This window comes from Brassica napus, chromosome A7 (genome assembly GCF_020379485.1).
Source record: "Brassica napus cultivar Da-Ae chromosome A7, Da-Ae, whole genome shotgun sequence".
NCBI classification, from domain to species: Eukaryota; Viridiplantae; Streptophyta; class Magnoliopsida; order Brassicales; family Brassicaceae; genus Brassica; species Brassica napus.
The window spans coordinates 26020132-26021788 of NC_063440.1; positions in this window are offsets into that span (position 1 = coordinate 26020132).

Here is a 1657-nt window from a genome sequence, read left to right on the forward strand (position 1 = left end):
TTTTTTAGATTTTTTGATCAATGGTTATGTTTTAAAATTAATTCTCAAAATTCTATTTTATGAAAGTTTTCATTTTGGTGAATAATAGTGTGGATTTGGGGTTTTGATTTAGAAATTAGGATAACAAAATTGTTTGTTGATAGATGGAGTATTTTTTTAGTTTTTTGATCAATAGTTGTATTTTTAAATATAATTCTCAAAATTTATTTTAGAAAGTTTTCATTTTGGTGAATAATAGTGTGGATTTGGGGTTTTGATTTAGAATTAGGATAACAAGAATTGTTTGTTGATAGATGGAGTATTCTTTTTATTTTTTTTTTTTATTGATAGTTGTATTTTTAAATATAATTCTCAAATTTTCTATTTTAGGAAAGTTTTCATTGGTGAATAATAGTGTGGATTTGGGGTTTTGATTTAGAAATTAGGATAACAAGATTGTTTGTTGATAGATGAGAGTATTTCTTTTAGTTTTTTTTGATCAATTTGTATTTTTAAAATATAATTCTCAAAATTTCTATTTTAGGAAAGTTTTCATTTTGGTGAATATAGTGTGGATTTGGGTTTTGATTTAGAATTAGGATAACAAGAATTGTTTGTTGATAGATGGAGTATTCTTTTAGATTTTTTGATCAATAGTTGTATTTTTTAAATATAATTCTCAAAATTTCTATTTTAGGAAAGTTTTCATTTTGGTGAATAATAGTGTGGATTTGGGGTTTTGATTTAGAAATTAGGATAACAAGATTGTTTGTTGATAGATGGAGTATTCTTTTAGTTTTTTTGATCAATAGTTATATTTTTAAATATAATTCTCAAAATTTCTATTTTAGGAGTGTGGATTTGGGGTTTTGATTTAGAAATTAGGATAACAAGAATTGTTTGTTGATAGATGGAGTATTCTTTTAGTTTTTTTGATCAATAGTTGTATTTTTTAAATATAATTCTCAAAATTTCTATTTTAGGAAAGTTTTCATTTTGGTGAATAATAGTGTGGATTGGGGTTTTGATTTAGAAATTAGGATAACAAGAATTGTTTTGTTGATAGATGGAGTATTCTTTTAGATTTTTTTATGAATAGTATTTTTTAATATAATTCTCAAAATTTCTATTTTAGGAAAGTTTTCATTTTGGTGAATAATAGTGTGGATTTGGGGTTTTGATTTAGAAATTAGGATAACAAGAATTGTTTGTTGATAGATGGAGTATTCTTTTAGATTTTTTGATCAATAGTTATATTTTTAAAATATAATTCTCAAAATTTCTATTTAAGGAAAGTTTTCATTTTCTATAGAAATATTGTAGATTTGGGGTTGTGATTTAGAAATTAGGATAACATTATTTTTTGTTGATATATGAATATTTTTTTTAGATTTTTTTGATCAATAGTTGTATTTTTAAAATATAATTCTCAAATTTCTATTTTAGGAAAGTTTTCATTTTGGTGAGAATAGTTGTGTATTTGGGGTTTTGATTTAGAAATTAGGATAACAAGAATTGTTTGTTGATAGATGGAGTATTCTTTTAGTTTTTTTGATCAATAGTTGTATTTTTAAATATAATTCTCAAAATTTCTATTTTAGGAAAGTTTTCATTTTGGTGAATAATAGTGTGGATTTGGGGTTTTGATTTAGAAATTAGGATAACAAGAATTGTTTGT